This window comes from Equus caballus, chromosome 1, assembly GCF_041296265.1.
Source record: "Equus caballus isolate H_3958 breed thoroughbred chromosome 1, TB-T2T, whole genome shotgun sequence".
NCBI lineage: Eukaryota > Metazoa > Chordata > Mammalia > Perissodactyla > Equidae > Equus > Equus caballus.
The window spans coordinates 182,019,947-182,036,381 of record NC_091684.1 but is presented as its reverse complement, the minus strand read 5'-3'; the positions used below and the strand labels follow the sequence as shown (position 1 = coordinate 182,036,381).

Below are 16,435 nucleotides of genomic sequence, written 5' to 3'. Positions count from 1 at the left end.
TCCCAGTGTATTATCTTCTGTGATACTTGGAACAACCCTACAAAGAAGCCAGGACAGCTAACTTTAAAGTGCTAGGTAAATAGATGCTGTATGATAAAGATTTTTAAAATTCACTTTTTTACACTTCAAATAATTAAATTCCACAACTACTGAATAACTCATTTTGATGTTCATCAACCAGTCCTGTCAGGAGGTTCTTTTCTCTATATAACTTCCAAAACCCGTCATTCTTTACCCTATGCCTTCTTACTCCGAGTGAATTGTAACATAGCTTGCAAAGACTTAAACATAATCATTCATTTTTAGCCTTATCTTTTTTTTTTCTTGGGGGGAAGATCCCTGAGCTAACATCCACCACCAACCCTCCTCTTTTTGCTGAGGAAGATTGGCCCTGAGCTAACATCCGTGCCCATTTTCCTGTAGATTATATGTGGGACGCCTACCACAGCATGGCTTGATAAGCAGTGTGTAGGTCCACACCCGGGATCTGAACCAGTGAACCCAGGGCCGTCCTCCTTTAGCCTTGTCTTTGAAGAAGTCATGGTTATACTATATCTTGTATACAGTTTTCCTTTCTATTCTTTCATAGTCTAAGTTTTATACTTCTTCCTTCCAAGTCTCCTGAACTTTCACTCCCAGGTCTTTTTTCTTTCTTATTGTCTTTGCAGCTTCCTCTCTTTTCTCTATAAGGAGTCTTTCCTTCCCAGAAAGCCTTGCTGACTTCCTTTTTAACCACAGAAAGGGGCTCAACATGACTGGGCCACTCTGAGGAGGCCTCATGTTGTCTGCCGGAAAACTACCAGTCACTTACATCTCTCCCCCACCCGCCCCCCGCTCCAGGCTGGGCTGCCCCACTGCTGGGAGGGCTTTGCTCTGAGTAGGTCTTGGTGGAAATGCCTCCCCTTCTAGAACAGGGCACATCAACTTATTTCTGTCCAAGGAGTTTTACTCCTTCCCTGTAAACATTATCTGAGGATGTAAGGGAGGGAAAGGGAGAGTCCACGCGGGTTGTGTTGCTGTCTGCTTTTCCTGGCAGGACTGTTGGGAGGATGCTGTCCCACCTATCTTCATAACCTGATCGCTCTCCTCATCCTGTAGCCCAGAGGTTACCACACAGAGCGGTGTGACTGGCCACCAGTAAGATGGTAGAGAAGAGAACGCCAAGGGGACCTTCCACAGTTGGCAAGGGGGAACCCAAACCAGTAAAAGAAAGTCCCGAATCTCACGCTTTCCTTCAAATAGGAGTCCAGGATGGAAATTCTCTGAATCACACCCCCTAAATATTTTCAGCCTTAGTTTATTTTCCTTAGACCTTTTGTTTTCAGGGAGAAACAGAAAGAGAAAAAAGGAAGAGAAGTTCAAAGGAAACTTGGGAACTTGACTCCTACGAGTAGACTGTCCAGAGATACGTATTTAAACACTGTTGAGAGCAATGTTGAGAATGCTGACCTTACTGAGGGCAGCGTGAAGGCAGGCACCCAGTTTTACCAACTGTTAAGTGACTGGTATTTGAACGTAAAAGACATATAAATTGGTTTTTCAGACATGGCAAAAGAATGAAGTGTTTTATGGGGTGAAAAATGAACTGTTATTCAATTTCAAGAGTAAATGGAATAGAGTCTAAAAATTTTTTAAAAATAGAAATTGTCTTAGTTATTAACAAATATAAATTTTAATGAATTCATAATAGTAAAATACTAGTCCTGGTTTTTAAAATGAAGTACCATTTAGTAAAATTTGGTTTTTGAGAAACAGTACAAAATATAAAACTTATCTCTAAAAATAAAGCTCTCCAAACTATAATTTGAGAGCTACCCAATTTTAATGTGAATTTCTTTGACAAGCTCTGTTTCCCTTATGAGAGAATGTCTCTTTTCAGTTTGAGTCGTCACCGCACATTTATGAAATCTGACAAGGCTGTTTTTACACAGCCTCAGACATTTGGGTCAAGGTGATGAGTGAGACGTTGCAAAGGTGGAGTAGTCTGACTGATTGAATGTGGCTAGTGAAGAGGTGGAGAGGGTTACAGAAAGAAGTGGGGGTGGGCGTGGGGCACCAAAGGTGAATGTCACTGTCTTTACCATTTTGTCTGACCTTTGAATACACAGATGCCTAAGACTGTAGAATCCAATCCTTCATTAATCTTTGGAATTAGCTTAGAAAGGGACTTTTCTTTTAGCTGAGTCCGGGCTCCTGAAATCAGGGCCATAGGTATATTTGATTGTAGGTTCTGTATTTCTCTACCAAGTGTATCATCTGTTCTCTTTTAGTTAGTAATGACAGTTATCTTGGAGGCTGTAATTTCTTAGTTTTGTTTGTTACTTTTTTTTTCCGCAGAAGATTCCTTTTGCTGAGGAAGATTGGCTTTGAGCTAACATCTGTACTTGCCTGTAACGCCTGCCACAGCATGACTTGATGAGCGGTGCGTAGGTCCACGCCTGGAATCCAAACCTTTGAACCCCCCAGGTGCCGAAGTGGAGCGTGCAAACTTAACTGCTATGCCACCAGGTTGGCCCTTTTTGTTACTTTTTGTTTCCTATTTTTATTGACAAAATACTGAGGGACCAGATTTCCTGCTTGCTGGAGTCTGAGAGCTCATGGAAGCCTCTAGGTAAAGATAAAGAGGGACAGAAGGAGACTTTTCTCCTTGGTTCTCACAGAGACAGTCTTACTTACAGGCATCCTAATGAGTTCTAGGATGGGGAAGGCCACAGCTGTGAATGCAGTTAATGGCCCTTGCATTTGCAAAAAACACAGATCCATAAACTGCAATGACGTCTTTTTAAATACGTGCCGTATTTGGGGGGCAAAAAGATAATTTACAGGCGGGGTGGGACCGTGCCTAAAGCAGCTGGCTATGTTTTCAATGTGCCATAGTCTGGGTGGAGCAGGAGAATGGCCAATTCTACCATAAAATATTAAAATCTGCTGGTGTTCTGGAACTTTTTTTTGTGGTCACTTCTCTAGCCTCTGCAACAGCCCTGCCTTCTGTCCAGATCTGGACCCAGACTCTGGCCAGCTACTTAGACCAGAGAACTAAACGGTTCCATATGTTGCCAGTACCCAATTCTTGGAACAGGAACAAAAAAACAAATGAACAAACAAGGGTCTAATTTACTTTTTCCATCAGCTTGTCATATTGTTGGAATTTTTAGGTGTACTGTCTACCAAATTGTTTGCTACCATGCTGTTTCTTTGTAACACTTGCAATATCTTTTCAGGATGCCCTTGATCAGTGGTTCTTAGACTAGTGTGCATCCGAATTACCTGGAAGTCTTATTAAATGCAGATTGCTAGGCCTCACCCTCATAATTTCTGATTCAGTATGTATGAGGCAGGGTCCTATAATTTGCATTTCTAACGAGTTCTCAGATGCTGCTGATGCTGCTGGTCTGGGGATCACACTTGGAGAAACACCGCTTTAGAAATAAGTTTCTTAGGTATTAGTCCCAGTCTTCTGACTGGATTTCTTGATTAGCCCCTGAGTAGTCCTTAAAATGCCTACTCTTACTAAGGGTTGCCAGGAAGTACGATGCTATAAGTTAGAGGAACTCTGGTCAGTTCATAAGCTGCCAGAACCTTGAAACATTCCTCTGGAGGAATTTTAGGAGACGATGTTGACCGTGTGGCATCAACTACACCTTGGGAATTTGTCAATTTTCTGGTACGACCTGGCATTGCTAGGGTCAGAGATGTTAGACCTGAATATGTCATCCCACTCAGACGAGTTTTGATCAGTCCTGCAAGCTGGACTGCCAAGTCTCAACCACCGTTGAACTCAGTGAGATGGACTCTCATCACTCAGACCATGTTTTCTTTGATCGGCATAGTAGACCTGTTGTAATGAGAAGCTTTTTAGTAACTAATAAAACAAAAGAGTCTTTGAGTCTCCTTCTGTTTAAATAACAGCTGGTTGGAATTATTACTTTTGTTTTCAGTAACCCGATGGAAAAGAAATATTTGCCAACCATTCCTGTGTGATCTAAAGGGGAACAAATAAGTCAGCTATTAAGCTTGAGCCTCCATTTCGTAACATCTGGGTAGAAGTTAGGAGAGGAAGCCATAAATTTTTAGTATAGACTCCTGGATGCAAAGAGGAAAAGTTCACTATTTATCTGAAAATCCCTGGGGATGATTACCAAAAATAGCCACTTCCAGGGGCTCCCTTTCTTTCCTCTGGCTTGTTTTTTCTATAGTACTTATATCAGAACTTACACCATTTACTTGTTTATTAAACTATCTGTCACTATTGAATGTGCATGTTCTGAGGGCAGGGACTTCATCTTGTTCAATTCTGGGTCCCCAGTGCCAAATGGTTTCTGGCATGCGTGACAAATACTTGATAAATGAGTGAACGAATGAATCTATCTTGTTCAACAACTTATCTCATTCCAAAATTATCAACCCACCAATAGATTTAGTATTTTCCTTTAAAGAAGCAGGTCACGTGAATGATCAGCAGGACTAGTTTCTATCAGCAGCACGTGGAAATAACAATGGTATTCGAAAGCAATTTTTTAGGCTAACAAGTTGAGGAATTATGGAAGAGAATGGGGAAAGGCAGAACATTTGAATGCTTTGTCTGAGTTATTAGAACTCTTTATAATAATTGTCAAGACTTTGTAAAATTAATAACATCTCACTCTGTTTTAATAATAACTCCCCTTTACCCTATACGGTTTCTCTCTTTTTTTATTTTTTGGGGTTTATAATAGTTTACATCATTGTGAAATTTCAGTTGGACGTTATTTCTTGTCTGTCACCATAAATGTACTCCCTTTCACCCCCTGTGCCCACCCCTCACCCCCCTTCCCCTGGTAACTACTGAACTGTTTTCTTTGTCCATGTGTTTGTTTATATTCCACATATGAGTGAAATCATACAGTGTTTGTCTTTCTCAGTCAGGCTTATTTCGCTTAGCATAATTCCCTCCAGGTCCTTCCATGTTGTTACAAATGGGATGATTTTGTCTTTTTTTATGGCTGAGTAGTATTCCGTTGTATGTATATACCACATCTTCTTTATCCAATCATTGGTCAAAGGGCACTTGGATTGTTTCCGTGTCTTGGCTATTGTGAATAATGCTGTGATGACGATAGGAGGCTGCGTATGTTACTTTGGGTTGTTGATTTCAGGTTGTTTGGGTAGATACCTGGTACTGGGCTGGCTGGGTCGTATGGTATTTCTGTCTTTAGTTTTTGGGGATTCTCCATACTGTCTTCCATGGCGGCTGCGCCCGTCTGCTCTCCCACCAGCAGTGTTATCCTATGGAGTTTCTTGAGTTAACTCTTATTTTTGGGTTAAATCATCCCTAATAATTGTCTTAGTAGGCAGTATTGTTGGCTATGAAAACTCTTTAACTTTTCACTAAGGATCCCTTATTCATGGGTGTCGCCTGGGTGGAGAGCTACTGTGCCATATATTTGCTTGAGCTTTACTCAGCAGGGGAGACGGGGCTGTTCATGAGTTACATGTGAGAATTTAAACTTTTGTTTTTTATTTTGATGATAATTTTTAAAAGTAATGTAAACATGTTCTAGGTTGTCAGGCTGTTAACCTTATCACTAAGTTCTGCCGTCATATTTCAGTGCTCACATATGCATCTGTGTTTATAATGGTTGTGTTAGGGTCACACATTTGTGGTAAATCTCATGCACATACAAGAAAAGAACAGCAGCAGGTTGATATGTAACGACACACTTGTACCGCATGAAGGTCAGAACACACTGCGAAGACCCCGTATGAAGGAGCTTGCATCTGATCCTGTAGATCCTGTGATGACAAACCATTGAAGGGACTCAGATAAGGCAGAGGTCGGGAAGACGGAGAAGAGAAGAGCAAATGTTCGCGATGTTGTATCAGCATGACTTGGTGAGCGTCTCTTAGGGGAGGAGGGTCAGGATGGCGAGGGAGAAGAAGCAGTTAAGGATGGCTCTACCTCGTTCTCAAGTCTGAGCGACGTGAAGATTTCCCTTAAAGAGACAAACATTCTTACAGCATCTGGTGCTGACTTGAATTAATTATATGATAATGTTACTTAAATATGTATATATGTAAATTAGGCATACATTTCTTTTATTAGTCTTATACAACCCAAACATATTTATAAATTTAACATAAGGAACTATAAAACCAGTTAATTCTAAATTAACAACTTTAATTTTATATGACAAATGGTATTGTTTTTGGTAAAATGAAATCACTCCTTTCAAACTAAATATAGCTCCGGCTGCTACAGCACAGGATATTTTGAGTTAGGATAGAGAAAAGCGACAAAGAATTGTCAATACACGGCTCACAAACAGACCAAACCCTTCTAAAGAAGAAGCCCTACATTTCTCAAGTTTGAGAGACTTATTTTAAGATTCCGTTCAAGGGTTGCTTCATTTGAAAGTCCTCTCTGACAAACTGAACTGGATTGATGGCCCTCTTCTGGGTCTGTGCAGAGTTCTATCAATTAATTTACCTCATAACATTGTGATTCTTATGTACTTGTCTTTCCCTTAAAGCAATTTTTTTTTACGTCCTCAGAGACTGGGACAGTAACCAGCATATAGAAGGGGCACAGTAAAGGTTTGTTGGTTGAATAAAAGTTTCATATAGACATTCTGGGCTCCTTTTTAATGATTGATTAAGCTAAATAAAAAAGCCATGGGGGTATATTAGGCAGAGATCAGGCTGAAGAGAAGAGACATTGTGAGTGCTATGGGATAAGGGATTTTTCTAGGAATTAGATCTGACACAGTCGAGAAGGAGCTGGGGAAGTGAAAGTCCAGGAGGGGAATCAGATGATTGGAGAAGAGGTCACCAGCCAGGCGTCAGAGAAACCAAGCACGTCCAGTGATGGGGAACCTCATGGGCAGGTCTGTGGGAAGCTGTTTGGCTACTACCTATGTGTCTGGTCACAGGTGTGAGGCTGCTGTTGGGCAACAGGTCAGTGTTTGGGAGGAAGAGCTGGATGTGGAACAGAGGAAAGCAAGGACTAACTTGATCCTGTAGGACACCTTTGTATATTTTTGTCACCACGCGTGACTACAAGTTTCAGAAAATAGTAGGAAAATTCTGTATCTCACACAGGTTGCTCTTGGTCAACTCACACCCACAACTGCAAAAGGAGGGGATTTGGGGAAACAGTTCCAGCTTAACCAAGTGAACACGGTACACACCCCCACAGTCAGATTTCTGCTTCTGGCAGTGTGGCTCTCTAGCACACACTCTTTGAGGCATCTCTGGTCGCATAAGAAAAGTCTCCAAGGACCCTCTGCGTACAAATACAAGAACCAGTAGATCAGGGGGCAATGAAATCATGAGGCAAGATTGTCCTGAGAGCAGACATCAGTAGCCACGCTGCTCCCAAGGTGCTGGGCTGTGGCCTGGTGACCAGGTGAGGAACTGAGTCTGGGACGTCTAGTGGGAGCAGAGGCAGAAGCAATTGTTTCTGGAGGAAATCTTCAACAATTCGGTTTGCAGATTAAGCAATCATTTCACAGTCAAAGATCACTCTGCACCTGGGAAGGCAAGCCATTATGAATGAGAGTCAGCAGAAAAAATCAACAGCAGATTTAGACCCCTATAGACTTCTGTTGTCAGAATCATCAGTTACAGAATGTAGGGCAGCTATGTTAAAAATATTTAAAGAAATAATGGACGCAGTTGCAAAGATGAGTAAGCAACAAAAGACTATCAGGAATAAAAAGGTAGGCTTGAAAATAACAGGGAATTTCTGGAAATGGAAAATATAGTTCAAAATTTAAAACTCAATGAATGGGTTACAAATTATCATTTTATTCATTGTTGCTTCAGTGCGGGTAGAACAGCTAAACTGGAGTGGTGGGTAAGGAGTCCGGATCCACTACTTCTTATCCGTGGGAACTTGAGCAAGCCATGTTGTCTCTCAGCTTTGGCTTCTTGACTGTAAAATGGGGAAAATAATTCTTACACAGCAGAGTTTTGGTGGCTTAAATAGGAAGTACGTAAAGCCCTTAATATAGAACGTGGTGCATGGTAAACCGTCAGTAAATAAAATGATAATTTATAACAATGAAGGTGTACCTGTCCTAAACCATTATCCGTGACATGTTTATGTGTATGTATATGTATAAACATAGACAGGAAAAATGTTGGTTTAAGAAACTTGGGTTGTTTCACATGTTCAGCAACTGTGAGCAGCTGCGGGAGGGACCCATTCAGGTCTATCAGCTAAAGAACTTTTTTGAACTTATTTCTTGGAGTCCTGGTACTGCCAACGCACTGAGAAATGATATTCATAAGTGATCCTTGAATTCCTGATTTGTGATTCTGCCATGGACCCTGGAGGACTCCTGTGGCTCAGGTCTGCCTGACTTTCAGGACCAAGTCCTGCTGCCTAAGCCTTGGTACCAGCTGTTGAATTTGTTTCCCTCACGGGTCTCCCTCTTGCAAACCTTTTGTTTTTCATTTCACTGAGCATTCACAGGGGTGTCAGTCTGTTTATTGCTTTCTTTTTGAAGATTTTATAAGAACTGCGGAAAATTAAAGAGAGCTCGTTGAGTTTAAATATCCATTATATTTTTTTGCAAACATCAGTCGCGGCCATGAAATTAATCAAATACAGAACCTAAAACGAACAAAACAAAAGGAAGGGCAAGCTTGACTTCGCTGTGGAGCAAGGCAGATGTTCTTTGTCTAGTTGAAGAGTAATTAGCCCCCGAGGTATCGAGATTCTCGTTCTGCCCTTCACTTGAAGTGAATATATCCTCTTTTCTGAGTTTTAGCCTCGCTGCTATTTGGGGTTCTTAAAGTTATGCTGTAACATTGTTGAATTGTTAATACTATAGAAGTCATTGCAACAAAGTTATAGTGCTTCAGTCCTTAGAAATTAAGCATTTTAAGTTCGCCAATTAATATGCTCTTACATTAATTTCAGAAAAGGTTATTACAAAGTCATAAGATCCATAAGAAAGATATATTAAAACAATTAAAAATTTTTAAAAGGAGTTTCCCTTAAAGCTTTTGTTAGAAAGTGTACATTAAGATCTTGCTAGTTTTAGGTTAAGTGTAAGCAATTCTAGGACACTTCATATATTTTCTAGTTCTCTATCACTCAACACTCTCTCCAGCAAGGTCAAAAAATTGCAGGAATACATTTGTTTATGTAAGAATCACATTGGATACTTATTGTATCCAATAATCACTCTGGCTTTTACTTTCGTTTCTGAATTTCTCCAAACACATTCTCTGTTACCATAATATTGAAATCTTTTAAAACTGTTTTTATTGTAATATATATTACAGGTACAGAAAACTGCATGAAACAAATACACAACATAATGAATGATTAGTTGAATGCTCTTCTAACTATATTGAAATTTTAAAAAAGTGGATAATATCAGACACTCACATGTTGCTGAAAGAAGGTAGATTGGTACAGCCCTTTTGGAAGGATATTGGCAATTTAAAATTCACATGCGTGCTTTGATCCAGGAATTTCACTTCTAGGAATTTACACTAAAACATACACAAATGCACAAAGATATATATACAAGGATGTTTATTGCAACATCTATTCATTCAGCAAACATTTTGTAGGGTGCCCACCATGTTCCACTGTTCCAGGCGTTGGAAATACAGTAAACAGACAAAGAAGGTCTCACAGAGCTTGCATTTTAGCAGAAGAGACAATAATGAAACTAACATGAAACACGAGCTAGTGATAAATATCGTAATAAAAATAAAATAGAGGGAAGAGATAGAAAGTGACTGGGTTGGGGGTCTGAAGAAGCATGTGTGAGTTGATACTTGAATAAGACAAAGCGGTCAGCCTTGTGAAGATCAGGGCAAAGTGATATAGGGAGTGAGCAGCTGCTACGAAGACCCTAATGTGGAACTCGTTCGATGTGTGAGAAAAATAGCAAGAAGGCTAGTGGGGCTGCATCACAGTGAGCTGGGGAAATGGGTGGGAAACAGAAATGAGGCAGAGGGTAGATCATAAGGATCAGGGCAAGGGTTTTGTACTCAACTTAAAATGTGATGGAGGGGCTGGCCCCGTGGCACAGTGGTTAAGTTCACACGTTCCCCTTTGGCGGCCGGGGTTCGCCGGTTCGGATCCCCAGTTCGGACACGGCACCGCTTGGCAAACCATGCTGTGGCAGGCGTCCCACATATAAAGTAGAGGAAGATAGGCACGGATGTTAGCTCAGGGCCACTCTTCCTCAGCAAAAAGAGGAGGAGGATTGGCAGCAGATGTTAGCTCAGGGCTCATCTTCCTAAAACAAAACAAAACAAAAAATGTGATGGAAAACCCTTAGAGGGGTGTGGGCAGGGAAAGGATGTGATTGGATACATACTTTTAAGCTTTCATTTTGAAATATTTTAAACTTTCAAGAATGGTACAGAGAAATACCCTATACCTTTATCCAGATTTACCAATTTTTTACCTTTTGCCCCATTTCCATTCTCATTCTCTCTATATATAAATAAACAGCAGATATAAATATATATGCCAGACTTAATATGTCAGTGTGTATTTCCTAAGAGTTAGGATAGTCTCTTATATAGCTACAGTATAGTTATCAAATTCAGGAAATGTAGCATTGATCCAGGACTTTTTATTAGTCCACACTCCAACTGTGTCAGTGGTTCCATAATGTCCTTTTTGTAGTATATTTCCACCCCTCTCTTAGGTACTGAATCCAGTCGAGGATGACGTAGTGCATTTAGTCGTCATGTCTTTTTCGTCTCCTTTATAGCACAGTTCTTAGCGTTTGTCTTTCATGACACTGACAATTTTGAAGACAACCTGTCAGCCATTTTAGCAAATATTATTCACTTAGGCTTGTTGGTTGATTTTTCACGGTTGGATTCAGGTTGGTCACTCGCAGTTAGAACACCGACAGGAATGACGTCGTATCCTCCTCCTGGGATCGCGTCTGCCTGCCTCTAATTGGTCATATTCATTCTGATCACCTGGTCAGGGCATTCTGTGGTTCCTCTACCGATGGTTACTAAAGCTTTTCCTTTCTTCCCAGTCTCTCCCTTGACTGGGTGTTTTATATTTGCTATTTAATGTTCTAAAGAAAAATTAAAAATGTTAATTATTAGCGTAAGTTTTACTGTTTTTTCTTTTAGGAAGATTAACCCTGAGCTAACATCTACCACCAATCCTCCTCTTTTTGCTGAGGAAGACTGGCCCTGAGCTAAGATCCATGCCCATCTTCCTCTACTTTACATGTGGGATGCCTACCACAGCATGGCGTGCCAAGCGGTGCCATGTCCGCACCTGGAATCCAAACCAGCCAACCCCGGGCTGCTGAAGCGGAACGTGCGCACTTAACCACTGTGCCACCTGGCCGGCCCCTTACTGTTTATCTTTATATGGTACAATGCCAGGTTAAAATGTAACTATGAGAGCCTATGACACATGTGTAGAATCATCTGAAATTACACAATTTGTATTTTTTTCATGCACCGTCATTAGTGCACAGCCTTTGGTGCAATTTAGCATAATTTATTAGTATGACCAGCTTGCCTTGGTTTGCCCGGGACTTCTTGATTTTAGTCAAAAGTCCTGTGTCCCGGGCATCCCCTTCTCCCTCGGCCCGGGGCAAACTGGGAAGGCTGGTCACCTCGTTCATCCACTGTCTTCAGCCTAGAGGTAGGGCACTGCTCATAAATCAAGGACAGAGACTACAAACCTATGAAGCTGATTTGAGCCTTTGACCTAGACGAAGATTTACGTGGCCTGTCAGAGATGGCTATAAACAGAGAGAAAGAAAATGGTGTCAACATCGGGCAAGGGAAAGGCCAGCAGCTTTTGAAATGCGCAATTAGTTTGGATGACAAAATAGTGAGTGGGAAGGCAGGATAACCTGGTGGTCAGGAGTGAGTTCTGAGTTCCAACTGCTGTGGCTCAATATGACTCCAGCACCACTAGCTGTGTGATCTTGGGAAAATTAGTCAGTATCTCTGTGCCTACATGTCCTGAGTCAGAAAGTAGGAATAGTAGTAGCGCTTACCTCATAGGTTTGTTGGGAGGATTAAATCTAGTAAAAGCTGGCTATTTGTCAAACCTAGATAGACATTAGTGTATTCTGCTACTGAATGGTTTGCACTGAGTTCTTGTTTTGTTGATAGACATGAAAAGAGAAGTTTGAGTTGAAGCTGGTTTTCTTGAAAATGTCCATAAAAATGTTCATCAGAAGTAAAAATTAAATATTCAATAAAACAAGGAAGAGATCGTAAATCCCTAACCACTTGTTTTAAGATTTGGGCAAGGCATTGACTCTGACTTCTTAGTGGTTTTTTTCCCCCCACTCCTGGAATAAGCCTTTTCTCCAAAATGCCCTTGTTCCTTTTAATGTCTGTCTGTCCCTCTATGCCTTGCTCTTGTAAGCACACATGTGATGGCATTCAGGGCCCACCTGGATAATCCAGGATTGGCAGCAGTTAGCTCAGGGCTAATCTTCCTCAAAATAAATAAATAAATAAATAAAATAAAATTCTTTTTCTTTTAATGGGCAAGCTAAGCCCTTTAACATTTATTGATATGATTTATTGATATTGGTATCTACATATGATATATTATTATTGACATCTATATCTTACTATACAGATATGTTTCATCTCAACTTTGTCATATTGTTTTGTGTTATAATTACTGGATATAATTATATTCACTGCATTTCTCTATGTAGTGTGTCTTCTTTGCTTTTAATTTTTTTTCTTTTGGTATTTAGGAAGATTCGTATTGTTTTTCTTGTGGTTATCTTTGTATGTATCCCTTTAATAATGCCCTTAATCCCTTTTCTCTTACTTAACTTCTTCTAGCTGGCCTTTCGTTTTAAATGTATCTTTTGACTCCTACCTGTTACCTTCTTAACACTCAATGATCTTTTTTTTTTTTTAAAGGTTGGCACCTGAGCTAACAACGGTTGCCAATCTTTTTTTTCATTCCTCTCCCCAAAGCCCCCCAGTAGATGGTTGTATGCTCTAGTTGTGAGTGCCTCTGGCTGTGCCATGTGGGACGCTGCTTCAGCGTGGCCTGATGAGCAGTGCCATGTCCACACCAGGATCTGAACTGACAAAACCCTGGGCCACCGAAGCAGAGCATGCGAACTTAACCACTCGGCCCCAGGCCGGCCCCAGCACTCGATGATCTTGTTGTCTCTGTTCCGTTTCCTTTTTTAGGGGGTTGCATTCTTTCTACTTTGTCAGAACATATAATGTTCACACACTATTCTTCCAACTCTGTCCCTCCCTTTGTTCTGTTCTTAATTCTACAATTAGATGTGTGAAATGCTCACCACGTGTTCACTGATGTTTCTGCACTCGTCTCTTGCTTGGATAAAGCTTATCCTCTAGGTCAGGGCTCAGCAAACTTCTCCTGTAAAGGACCAGAGAGTCAATGTTTTAGGCTTTGTGGGCCACATCCACTCTTTGCTGCTGCTGTGTCCTCCTCCACTTCTTTCTCTCCTCTTCCCCCTCCTTCCTTGCCTCCCCTTCTTCCCCCTCCTTCCTCGCCTCCTCCTCCTTCTCTTCTTCCTCCTCCTCCTCCCCCATCTCCTCCTCCGTCTCCGCTTCCTCCCCTTTTCCTCTTCCCTCTTTCTCCTCCCCCTTCTCCATATTTTACAGCCCTTTAAAATGTAAGACATTCTTGTCTATGGACCATACAAAAATAGGTCACAGGCAGTTGTCTGCCAACTCCTGCTTTAGCAGACTCTTCAAAAACGACTTTTGAATACTGTATCTCCTGAGTTCTTGCATGTTCCAAACTGTTTTTATATAGATTTGATGCTTGAAGGACATCATGGTATAAAATTATTGTCTTACAATTTCTTGAAAATATGGGCCCCTTGCTTTAGGTGTTGCTTTGTGTGAAGCCTGACGCCAGTCTAATTTTCTTACTACTATAAGGAATTTGATATTTTTTTTTTTGCCTGGGAGCTTTGAGGAATATTCTTAACCTTTAAATTTGAATGGTTTTATTAAGATATGTCTCAGTGTTAATTATTTTAGGCCGATACCCTCAGGTAAGTGATGGGCCCTTTCAATATGTTTTTCTCTTATTTCCAGAAAGTTTCCTTGAATTATAGTATTAAATATCAGTTATGCTCCACTGTTTTGTTTTTCTTTGTCAGGAAAACTGACAGAAATTACATATAATTCTGATTATACATGTGTTAGACCTTCTTTGCCTGCCTTCCATTTCAATCGCTTTCCACTTTCTCTGATGGTTTTTGCTTCTTTCTTCATCTTATTTTCATGTTCATGGTTCCTTATTAGATTTCCATTCAAATTAGATTTCCACTTTCAACGTTCTACCCTGGGCCCCTTAGTCTTCATTTCTGAGATAGTTTTGTCTTTTTCTTTGATTTTTTCCATCCAGTCTACTCTCATTGCATTTCTCCCTTTGCATAGATCTTCCTGGGTCTATTTCTGTTGTTTGTTTTTAGGTTTCTGACTCTGGACTTATTAATATTTCCAACTGTTTGTTTGACATTGTTTAAATCAGTTTGAGTCTATTACAGTTTGTGGTTGGCATTTTAAGGAAAATCTTCACCAGTTGAAATGTTTTGATTCATGCGTTCTGTTTTTTCCCCTGCGATAGCTTTGTATGGAATTTGTTTGATTTTGTTTTCTATTCCAAGGCGTTTCCTGGACAGTTTCCGATTCATGAGCACTCTCTTCTCTCATTTTAGTGAAGTGCATTTTTCCCTAGTAGATGGTGATGATGGTGGTGGTGGGTGGCCGAGGGGTTGGCATGTCTTATTTTTCTTTTATTTCTGCAACATCCGTAATGTTCACCTTTTACTTCCTTATTTCCCTTCACTGTCGCCTTCCTAGGGGCCACACCCCTTCTTTCTTTGTCTCTTTCCCTCCCGGAAGTAATATTTCCTCTTCTGCCTCTTCTGGTCCTATTCACTTTCAAGTTGCTTTCATCTGTCAGGTGCCATGAACTATCAAGTCTCAGACCTGTGTTCAGTAGTTTGGCACTTCTGTTGGACTTTCTTTTCCTGGGGGTAATTTTGTTTGTGTTTTGTTTAAGTTCTCAACTGTCTTCTCCTCTTTTTATCGGAGTGTCTTAAGCATCCCATGCCACTGCTGTCTGTGTCCATAGGCTTGCACTGATGGTAGGAGTTATGTTGGAATTTAAGCTTTGTTTCTCTGCTTTCAGGTGATTTGAAATTCCTGGCATTCTTTGTTTCATAGTCAAGTTGAAAGTGTGTGACACATTTGGTTTTGTTTGTATTCCTTATTTGTCTTCTAGCCTGTAGAACTGTGAGAAATAAGTTTCTGTCATTTATAAGCTACCTAGTATGAGGTATTTTCTTACAAAAGCCTGAGCAGACTAAGCAATGATCATTTTATTTATTTGTCAATTTTCAGAATAAGGAGTTGGTACGCTAGCAACCTTCATAAGTGACCAATGAGTTGTCTATTTTTTATTTTTATTTTGTTTCATTATGAGCTCATGAATTTTATATTGAATAGAGAAATAATCTATCCTTTCTCTAACATATCACCTACTATTTTAGTTTTTGCATATTCTCTTCTGATTTCATCCATCAGCTTATGCATTTTTACCTAGCTGTAATTAACAGGTATAGTTGGTTTTATATTCTACCTAATGTTACGGAATCCAAACTCAATTGGAGCGGGAATTTTATTCTGTTTTGTTCACTAATATATTCCTAGTGTCTCAAATCGTGACTGGCACATGTGAGTGCTCAATGAATAAAAGTTCGTTGGGCTGGCCTGGTGGTGCAGTGGTTGAGTTCGCACGTTCCACTTTGGTGGCCTGGGGTTCACTGGTTCAGATCCCGGGTGTAGACATGGCACCGCTTGGCGTGCCATGCTGTGGTAGGCGTCCCACGTGTAAAGTAGAGGAAGATGGGTATGGATATTAGCTCAGGGCCAGTCTTCCTCAGCAAAAAGAGGAGGATTGGCAGCAGTTAGCTCAGGGCTAATCTTCCTTAAAAAAAATTTCTTGACTGAATAAATGAATAAATATGATTCAAAAATGTATCTTTTAAATATGCTTTAAAATTCATCAAGCATATGAAAGTGTTGTGGCATGGTTAAAGAGTACTTTTGTTTTTCCCCATAGTAATGTTATTAATTCTTCTGAAACTACTATTTACCAGCCTTTGAAAAATGACATCCTGGGGAAAAAAATTGCTTTATTACATTTCCTGGCAGTAATTAAGAAAGTTATTATTTGTGTCATGTCAATCTGGGAGGAACATAACAGGCATTTTAGAGGTCTTATTTAGCGCTAGGACCTTGGTATTTTTGTTATTGTTTGGAATGATATAATGGAGAGAACAGTACAAGCTGAGTGGGTTGGGAAGTGACTGGAAGGATATTATTAGAATCCAACATGGATCTAGTAACTGAAGGATGTGAAATGTGGCCAGAATGCAGTTCAGTGCAGTTGAGTGGTGCTGGGAGGAAAAAC

The 16,435-nt window shown here is 40.4% G+C and overlaps 1 long non-coding RNA gene across 2 annotated transcripts in view; it reads left to right on the top strand.

The window, feature by feature from the left end:
• Positions 1-2,337: 2,337 nt before the first annotated feature.
• Positions 2,338-16,435, top strand: part of LOC138918694 (uncharacterized) — a 91,925-nt gene continuing 77,827 nt past the window's right edge. Inside the window, exon 1 of one of the 2 annotated variants that reach the window (XR_011428370.1) lies at positions 2,338-2,508. This is a non-coding gene — a long non-coding RNA (uncharacterized lncRNA). The remainder of the gene's footprint in view (positions 2,509-16,435) is intronic. The other variant, XR_011428359.1, reaches the window with a different exon arrangement.